Source organism: Rana temporaria, chromosome 1, assembly GCF_905171775.1.
Source record: "Rana temporaria chromosome 1, aRanTem1.1, whole genome shotgun sequence".
NCBI classification, from domain to species: Eukaryota; Metazoa; Chordata; class Amphibia; order Anura; family Ranidae; genus Rana; species Rana temporaria.
Window position 1 is genome coordinate 576,235,567 of NC_053489.1, and position 10,420 is coordinate 576,245,986.

Sequence of the window (10,420 nt, forward strand, 5' to 3'; positions counted from 1 at the left end):
ATGTGAAATCACGTTATATTACGTGATTTCACGCAGCCGAGCCGACCTGCCGCCATAAAACTGCGGCGGCTGGTCGGCTAGTGGTTAAAAAAAAAAAATTCTATTCAAGTATGTATTCTTAACCACATCCCTACCGCGTCATTGTGAAATGACGGCGGCAGGAACCCCTCCTCGATCCGGGTGGACGTCATACGACGTCCTGCGTTCCCGGCGATCTAGGGCGCGTGCGCAACGCGGGTGCCTGCGATTGTCGGTAATCACTGCAGGAGTGTGGATCTGTGTGTGTAAACACACAGATCCACCTCCTGTCAACGGTGAGGAGACCAATGTGTGTTCCCAGTACAGAGGAACACACATCGGTCTCCTCCCCTTGAGAGTCCCCTCCCCCCTACAGTTATAACACATCTTAGGGAACATATTAACCCCTTCAATGCCCCCTAGTGGTTAACCCCTTCCCTGCCAGTCACATTTACACAGTAATCAATGCATATTTATAGCATTAATCGCTGTATAAATGTGAATGGTCCCAAAAATGTGTCAAAAGTTTCCGATGTGTTCGCCGCAATGTCACGATGACAGTAAAAAAATCGCAATTCACCGCCAATACTAGTAAAAAAATTAATATATATTATTAATATATAAATATATAATATAAATAAAATATGTATATACACAGTGCTGTAAAAAAGTATTTGCCCCGCCCTGATTTTTTTTTTTTTTTTGCACATTTCTCACAATTCAATGATTCAGATACTCAAAAAAAATTTAATGTTACACAAAGATAACCCAAGTAAATCCGAGATGCAGTTTTAAAATTATTATTTCATTTATTAAGGGAAAAAAGCTGTTCAAACCTGCCTAGCCCTATGTGAAAAAGTAATTGCCCCCTCCCATGCTGAATCATGAATGAACTGTGATTAACCACAATTTTTTGGAAAGCTGAGTTAAATTTCACTTGCCAAACCCAGGCCTGATTACTACCAGACCAGTTGAATCAAGAAATCACATAAATAGAAGCTGCCTGACAAAATGAAGCACGCTAACAGATCACAAAAAGTCACAAATCATGCCACAAACTAAAAAAATCAAAAACAGATTAGAAACAAAGTAATGTACATGCATTGGTCTAGGAAGGGTTGCAAAGCCATTTCTAATGCCCTGTACACACGATCGGTCCATCCGATGAAAACGGACTGATGGATTTTTTCATCAGTTATCCGATGAAGCTGACTGATGATCAGTCGTGCCTACACACCATCGGTTAAAAAAACGATCGTGTCAGAACGCGGTCACGTAAACCACGTACGACGGCACTATAAAGGGAAAGTTCAGACCGCAATATGATTAGAAAATCTTTATTCCAAGCAGTCACTCATCCTCCCCCCACACCAATGAAGACTGCCAACACTTCCTTTCTTTAATAACAAATGACAAACTACATGCAGATTGTATAACAGTATGTTCAGCATTGACCTCAGCACACTATGCTATGGGGGTGAATGTTCTCACCCACCTCTTTATGGTAAAAGTGATAGATAAACGGTTTCCTGCAGCTGTGATATGGTACACGATGTACGTGGAATACACATTTTAACAGATAAACATGTCATAATGTATCCTCTGTCATCATTTCCATACTCATTGTGCATACACTATACCTCAAAACTAGTAACATAAGGTAAAACCATGAATACATTCGGATGTATTCAGTAGCTGGTAAAGTGCTGGATTTAACTTGTGTTTGAGCCAATACTTACCCTCATCATACAGTATTAAAAACATATGGAGTCCATTATATATTGAATATCAACCATATGTTTTGCTAATTAGACCTAATTTAGTGGCTAATTTACTGAGGAGAGATGTTGTTGGCCAGCTTGATACTGAGACATGTGGTAGGAATAGCCCCAATGTTAGAGTTTGTTTATATGTTTGAAAAAAGCCTAAAATTAGAACCTTTCCTTCCTTAATTCAAGGTAACCATATTTTTCCAGGTGACATTAAGACAAGCATAAGACATATAAGACATAAGACGTATAAGGATACGCTCTCACCACTTTTTCTAGTCCCAGATTGCCTCCTCATGCCTTGTACACACGATCGTTTTTTCCGGCGGTAAAAAGTCAGCCGGGAAAACCGAGAGGAAAACCGAGAACCTGCTTGGTAGCTTTTTCCCCTTACACACTATGATGGAGCATACACACGGCTGGTTTTCCCGGCCAAAAGCTGTCATGGCAGTTTTCCCGACGGGAAAACCGGTCGCGTGTACGAGGCATCAGCCTTCTTTTATTCTAAACACTTCAAAGAAGAGAAAGAGGTGTTACAGGTTACATGTGCTTTGTTTTCTGATTATAATAAAGTTGGATTCAATAATATATGGAAGAGAATGAACTATACTCGGCCTAATTGTAGAACTTTATTAGCAAGTATGTACATACATAGATATATATAAAAAACAATTTGTGTATATCGTGCTGAACCCTCACCACTTTATACAAAGTTTTGGCTTTATGTCTAAACGAAAATACATTACTGTTGGAAAACTAAATTCGACACAGTAGAATACAAATTCTTTGGAATGGTATGCAGGTTGCCATTGCTTTCCTCTCTTTCTGAAAATGCTTGTTGCTTGACTGTGATGCTGACCCTCTGACTTCAGTACTTTGAGACACTAAACTGGATAAGTATGCAGATAAAGACTTCTGACTATTGTGATCTGCATATTTGTTCCAAGCCATTGGGTTAACATAATAGTAAGGCAACCAGCATTCTCAGAAGGTGACCAATAATGGCAGCACCTGTATTTACCATATGACAGATTTACTGTAAATTTGATTGGAAGCTTTCGGCAGACCAATTGTACTTTGCATTTATTTTCTAAAATTTCTTGGTATACTTAAGCTTAGTCCTATGTCATGAAAATTGATATTATTGATGTAATACCATCAATAGCCCATAAGATTTGTGTCAGTTCCAGGAAATAATTCCATGACACATACTTTAACATCAGCGGAAGCAGGTCCCCCTGTGTCCTGGACATATGATTAGGATCCGCTGAGGATTTGTTTGACTTACATGTATAAATTCAGCAGTATAGCTTATCTGGAACGCTGCTTTGTATCTTCTTATCTCCAGGCCATGGCTTTAACATATGTAAACATTTTCACGGTTTACCTTTGTGCCGCTTATCCAAAAAAGCAGTAGACCTCTAGGAATGATTGACAAGACACAAGATGTGATGCCAACTGAGATTTATTTCTAGATGAAGCATTGCTAGTTTGTGGTGTTGTAACAAACATTCATATACAGTAGGGCAAAAAAGTATTTAGTCAGCCACCAATTGTGCAAGTTCTCCCACTTAAAAAGATGAGAGATTCCTGTAATTGTCATCATAGGTATACCTCAACTATGAGAGACAAAATGTGGAAACAAATACAGACAATCACATTGTCTGATTTGGAAAGAATTTATTTGCAAATTTTGGTGGAAAATATGTATTTGGTCAATATCAAAAGTTCATCTCAATACTTTGTTATATATCCTTTGTTGGCAATGACAGAGGTCAAACGTTTTCTGTAAGTCTTCACAAGGTTGTCACACACTGTTGCTGGTATGTTGGCCCATTCCTCCATGCAGGTCTCCCCTAGAGCAATGGTGTTTTGGGGCTGTCGTTGGGCAACACAGACTTTCAACTCCCTCCAAAGGTTTTCTATGGGTTTGAAATCTGGAGACTGGCTAGGCCACTCCAGGACCTTGAAATGCTTCTTATGAAGTCACTCCTTCGTTGCCTGGGCGGTGTGTTTGGGATCATTGTCATGCTGAAAGACCCAGCCATGTTTCATCTTCAATACTCTTGCTGATGGGAGGAGGTTTGCACTCAAAATCTCATGATACATGGCCCCATTCATTCTTTCATGTACACGGATCAGTCGTCCTGTTCCCTTTTCAGAGAAACAGCCCCATAGCATGATGTTACCACCCCCATGCTTCACAGTAGGTATGGTGTTCTTTGGTAGCAACTCAGCATTCTCTCTCCTCCAAACACCCCCATGCTTCACAGTAGGTATGGTGTTCTTTGGTAGCAACTCAGCATTCTCTCTCCTCCAAACACGACGAGTTGTGTTTCTACCAAACAGTTCTACTTTGGTTTCATCTGACCATATGACATTCTCCCAATCCTCTTCTGGATCATCCAAATGCTCTCTAGCAAACGGATGGGCCCAGACATGTACTGGCTTAAGCAGAGCGACACGTCTGACACTGCAGGGTCTGAGTCCCTGGCGGTGTGGCAGACTAGAAAGAATTCATAAGCTTTCAGCTCACTAAATGCAATAGCCTACAGCCATCTACAACCGTCAAAATCATTTCTCAGTTTAGGATAATCAAACTGAAACTACAGTGCATACAAATCAAAAATACATTTCTACTTGCATTTCAGAGTGTTTAATTGGTTTGTCACTGGTGACATTCCTTTTTTAAACAAGTTTGTTTCATGACTGTCATGCTTATTGGGTGGCTTCACTGTGATTGGTTATGTATGGATGGTGTGGCTTCACTGTGATTGGTTATAGACAGATGGATAATGAGTGATTGGTTGGAACAATAATACAGTCTTCACCTGCATTTTTTTTCTACGTTGATGACACAGTATGTAGCAATAACTTAGGATGAGCCCAGATATGGAACAAGTAAAAAATGGAAAGTCAGCAAAAGTTACTCCCATACAGTATTTCTATAATGCCAGGTTTACAGGTTATTTAAGAAAAGTGGAAAGATAGTGCTGGAAACATGAGATTATCTTATTGGTATTGCTATCCTATCTTCATGTAAAAATTTTGATGTAGGCAGGCGACTTTTCCATCCTGGAGGATCTCCATGGTCTTTTTGGCTTGTAGTGTAATGTAAACAAAAATGTGAATTAAAGGTCAAAAGTCTATATATGACTTTAAAGCAGAAGTGTCCAAGCAGTGGTCCATGGGCCACGGGTGGCCCAAGAGAGCTATGAATGCGGTCCAACACAAGATTATAAACTTAAAGGGGTTGTAAAGTCAGAACGTTTTTTACCCTAATGCATTCTATACGTGAAGATAAAAAACCTTCTGTGTGCAGCAGCCACCCTCCAGCACTCCCTAATACTTACCTGAGCTCTATCTCTCTCCAGTGATATCCACGAGTGCCTTCAGCGATGTCCACTGATAGAAGTGACAAGACTTCCTCCCCCTTCCTCTTTGGAAGATTGTCATACCATCACACCATTAGACTATATATTTATTTAAGGTTTTAAGAGCAGACTTTTGGGTTTCAACTTTTGTATTAGTTTAGTCCGCTTTGTTTCCCTTTTCCCCTTCTTAAGGCTATACTAATCCCATTTGACACAGTAAATACAATTTTACATATAAAAAAGTCCTGGGAAGAATACGGAAGACAATATACAATGAACTCTGAACAACAAAGATAATGTCCCTTTAATGTTTCTTAGATGGGCAGCACCTGTGGAAAGAAAAACTGCTTAAAAAGGCCCAAAGGCTAACCATACAATCAACGTCCAGATGAAGCTACACTATGTTCTTAGTGAAACGCGTTGACATCACCAATGCCCGTGAAGCCACAACAGCATTCCCACATGTGTGGGTCTCGAGTCTTGTCAACAGTATCTCTGCGTGTATGAGTTTGGAGTCCCGTATGAACCTATTGCAAATAACAAGAAGCGTACATAGTGCCGTACTGTTGGGTTCCCCCCTCCCGGGGGAGATAGGCTTGGCTAACACCACACTGATTATTAATGTTGATGGCAGGACCACCACGAGACATCAGCAATCAGTGATCCTCAATTCAGTGCTAAAGCACGAAAGGATGAAGGTTCCTCAGAGAGATTTGAGTGAAGAGCCTGCTGTGGTAACGTACCCAAGTCATGATGAGCACATATTAATTATTGACTTTTCTTTGTAAATTCCCTCCAACTGTCACTTACTCCCCTCCTCACATATAGTTCCTGATTGCTAGTCTTCTGATAAATTGACTTACCATTCTGAATTGTCTCCAATGCTGTGGCGAATGCCACTCCATTTCTAGCGTGAATCAACCAGCACCTGTTTCAACTATTAACCATTGGTGTACCATCTGCACGCTACGTACTCTCTCTCACAGGAGATACATGATTGGTGAAAGCCTGGGTCATAGGACAGTGACTAATTTTCATCTTTTGACCTAAACAGGAACCATGTTAACTACTATAGCCACAGGAATGATAAGTGATCACTGCCAATAACCCAGTGCGCACCACTATTGTCCAACACAGTGCACACTAAAAACATTCATGCATCATCCCATCCATTGCATGGATCATCATCTTCCCATACCTTGCATAGTATGCACAGTATACCATCATTGACTGATGCAACTCAATTTCAAATGAACACTACTCTGATTTAAGAACCCCAAGTTTCCCACACCGCTGGGTTAATGCACAGGCTTGATGTCTGCTTACAGTCATATTGGTTTAAAGCGGTAGTTCCGCGGGAAAACGTTTTTTTTTTAAAGACGTTTTTGTAAAGCTGATGGTACAACGAAAATTGTACTCACCAGTCTCCTAGTCGCAGCCGCCACCAGGACGATTTCCCCCAAAAGAAGATTTTATAAAATCTGATGATGGACATTGCCATCTTAACTGCTGGCACCGTGAATCCCTCCTGTATTTTCTTCCGGGATGCGGTGTCTCCTGAGAATACCAGGAGACGCGCCGTGTTTGAAATCTCGCGATATCTCGCGGGTCACGTGACTAGTCACAGCGGGGAGTGTCCTTTTCAGGACGCTGCCGGCTGTTGTCCTAGCAACTATGCAGTGTGACGGCGAGCCGCGCCGTCAACACTGCATAGTTGCTAGGACAACGGCCGGCAGCGTCCTGAAAAGGACACTCCCCGCTGTGACTAGCCAGACTAGTCACGTGACCCGCGGGATTTCAAACACAGCGCGTCTCCTGGGATTCTCAGGACTCGCTCCCAGGAGACATAGCGCTGATCGGGGATTTTTTGAAAACACGCCCACTCCCGCGGGGAAATGTGAGTGACAGCTCACAAAAGGCCCTCAATCCAAGGTAAGGAGGCCTATTAAAAAAAAAAAAAAAACGGATAGATACAGAACAATGGCTGCTGGTTTTAACAAGAAAAAGTTGACAATTAGGGTGAACCACCGCTTTAAATACCAGGGCATATTTACGCAATTGTATGACATCATGTATGTGCATTTCTGAAAAGGCGTCCAGACGTCCATTGTTTTAAACAGTTTTGTATTGTTGTGTTATATGTGTGTCTTTGTCTATTGTCATTTTGATGAAGTACCTTCCCGAGTATTGATACATTCCAGATGATACTGTGAAACTGCAATCCAAGCTGGTTGTAGAACATTGTTTCTTTTTAAGCTGGTTAATACATTTATATTTTGTTTAACCACTTCCATACAGGGCACGTATACACCTTCCCGCCCAAGCCAATTTTCAGCTTTCAGCACTGTCGCACTTTGAATGGCAATTGCGCGGTCATGCTACACTGTACCCAAACAAAATTGGCGTCCTTTTTTCCCCACAAATAGAGCTTTCTTTTGGTGGTATTTGATCACCTCTGCGATTTTTTTTTTGCGCAACAACTAAAAAAAGACTGGAAATTTTGAAAAAAAATTACGTTTTTAGTTTTTTCTGTAATTTTTTTTGTAAATAAGTAAGTTTTCTCTTTCAATTATGGGCACTGATATGGTGGCACTGATGGGCACAGATGAGATGGCACTGATGGACATCGATGAGGTAGTACTGACGGGCACAGATGAGGTGGCACTGATTGGCGGCGCTGGTATGTGGCACTGATGGGCGCTGATATGCGGCACTGATGGGCACTCATAGGCGGCACTGATGGGCACACATAGGCGGCACTGATGGGCACACATAGGCGGCACTGATGGGCACACATGGGCGGCACTGATGGGCACTCATGGGCGGCACTGATGGGCACTCATGGGCGGCACTGATGGGCACTCATGGGCGGCACAGATGGGTACTGTGGGGTGGCACTGATGGACACTGTGGGGTGGCACTGATGGACACTGTGGGGCAGCACTGATGGACACTGTGGGGCGGCACTGATGGACACTGTGGGGCGGCACTGTTTTCCTTTTGTTGCCAGTCAGTGCCCATTTGTGGGCACTGATTGGCATCTTTATTTTTTTTTCCAGACTTATTATTTTTTTTTCAAACTTTTTTTTAGACTTTTTTTTGCCCCGTTTTTTTTTTCTTCCTGCCCTTCCCTGGTGGTCCAGGGTGGGCTTCCCTGGTGGTCCATGTGGCGATCCGAGGGGGGGCTGCGCTGATAAACAATCAGCGCGACCCCCCCCCCTGTCAGGAGAGCCACCGATCGGCTCTCCTCTACTCGCGTCTGTCAGACGCGAGTGAGGAAGAGCCATCAACGGCTCTTCCTGTTTACATCGTGATCAGCCGTGGTTGGACACGGCTGATCACGTGGTAAAGAGTCTCCGTGAGAGACTCTTTACCGAGATCGGTGTTGCGGGGTGTCAGACTGACACCCCGCAACAACGATCGCCGCGATGCGCGCCCCCGGGGGCGCGCAGCGGCTCAGAATCCTGAGGACGTCATATGATGTCCAGTCAGGATTCTACAACCACTTTGCCGACGTCAATTTGTCATTGGCGGGCGGCAAGTGGTTAAATATGTCCCAGAACTACCCTTTGCTACCATTAGTAACTGCTATGGTTTCCGGTGATTTTTACTGGGATTTCTTTCCTCTTCTTTTTTGTCACAAGACTGCTATATGAGAAAGGGTATTTGGCAGTTTATATTTACTAAAATAATTGCATTTCCATGTTCTGTGTACTGTGGGAGACCAGATATAGTGAATGCAGCGTCCAGGGTTTAGTAACACTTTAATAATTCACTGAGAGTTGCTACTACATCCATTGAACCAGATGTTAGTTAGTTTATCAAAAACAAATATCTCACTTGTTTTTTGTTGCCCTTTTATAATAAAAAATATTACAAAAAAGGAAGGTTCATTATCTATATCAGTGATCGGTAACTTGTGATCTGCTTGACTTTTTCAGCTCATAAGCTATCCTTATTGTTAATATATTTTATGTGTGGCCCAAGACAACTCTTTTTTTTCCAATGTAGCCCAGGAAAGTCAAAAGGTTGGACATCCCAGCTTCAAAGGTTAGGGAGACACTCAAACAAGTAACTAACATGATAATGGGGTTCAAAAACACCCCCTTGGCTCTGTCAAGTTGGACTGCAGCCTTTGTGCTTCTCAAGAGCTTGCCCTCAAAAGCTGCATCTTTACCTCAAGTACTGGGGCACACTATGAAAAAGAGAAATCACCGCTCTAGGATACTAAATCAGAAAGTCTCCGCATCTGATCCAAAGCCACGGGTGCTGGCAATGCATGGAATGATGCAAAATGAAGGAAAAACATTCTGGACAGCCGCAAAAATAAACTGCTTTTATTTTAAAATAAAAAAACACACAAAAAGCATGCCACAGCAGACGGGGTAAAAAGCTGATGCGTTTCACACCAAACTTTAGTGCTTATTCATAGCTTACGCTTAAGTAAGCTATGAATAAGCACTAAAAATTGGTGTGAAACGCATCAGCTTTTTACCCCGTCTGCTTTGGCATGCTTTTTGTGTGTTTTTTTATTTTAAAATAAAAGCAATTTATTTTTGGAGTGCGGCTGTCCAGAACTTTTTCCTTCATTTTACTGGGGCACACTAGCCCTCAAATAACTCAGTAGTGTCCACCCGCTCTAAAGCAGCAGTATTTCCAAGTACAGTTTCACACCAAGAAAGAAAACTTGACTTTACAAACATTTACCTACCTCAGCTACTGCTGATATCACATAGCATGCACCTTCAGGCTCCATGCAGTGGCGTATCTAGGGTATGGCAGCCATTGCAAGTGCCATGGGCGCCATATGAAGGGGGCACTGTTGAGTGGCTGGGCAGCAAGGCATTTACCAGGGTCTGAGGGTCTCTTCTTCCCTCCTCCAGAGCATAGGCAGGATCTCCTTTTCAGCAGCTTTGCTAATGGACAATGGCAGCGCTATCCCTGCTGCGTTCAGCCACACCCCTCCCCTGTTCCTCCAGGCTCTCCCATTCCATCTGGTCGAATTGGCAGCGCACAAAGAAGAAGGAGGAACATCAGTTTCTCCCTCTGCTCTGTGAAAACTGAGGCCTTAAGTGATGAAGATTTTATCACTTCTAGTATTGGTTCTGCATTTTCCTGGCCTTGGAGGACAAAGGAGGGATCAGGGGTCTAATAAACCACAGATTTCTCCATAAAGAGCATATGTCACTACCCAAGGTATCAAAAGGGATGATAAATATCACTAGGTTTGTTAGCTGTTTTTTTTTTGTTAAGGTTATC